This window comes from Polistes dominula, unplaced genomic scaffold (assembly GCF_049000335.1).
Source record: "Polistes dominula isolate Pdom_NZ unplaced genomic scaffold, Pdom_raw_medaka contig_28, whole genome shotgun sequence".
NCBI classification, from domain to species: Eukaryota; Metazoa; Arthropoda; class Insecta; order Hymenoptera; family Vespidae; genus Polistes; species Polistes dominula.
In genome coordinates, this window is record NW_028300879.1 from 153,211 (window position 1) to 153,673 (window position 463).

Sequence of the window (463 nt, forward strand, 5' to 3'; positions counted from 1 at the left end):
AGTCAAAATCATTCTTACGAAACAATAAAAATTAATCAATCATTTTAATCAATGAAATCATACAATTAGATGAACTTAATTGAAGTTATTGGCTAAATTTGTAATTAATGATAAATCAAATCTAAACATTGAATAGAGACATTGTAAAACGCCATCTGGAATTTGGATAATTTATTGGATAATTTCAATTGGTGGAAACGAATCGACCAATCGGAGTAATTTTACAAAATAGTTTTAAATCTACATTTTGAACGATTACATTTTTATTAATAATTATTATCTACTCAAAATGTTTATTGTGTCATTTGTGTAAGTTTGTGCATTTGTTACAAGAGGTTATACAAATTATTCTGCTATATTTATATATTTTTCTAATTGATCCAACTTACTTAACTTTATTTATTGGTACATTTTTTATAGGTACAAGAAGCCAACACAAATTTGATACGGTGTAGATGATATA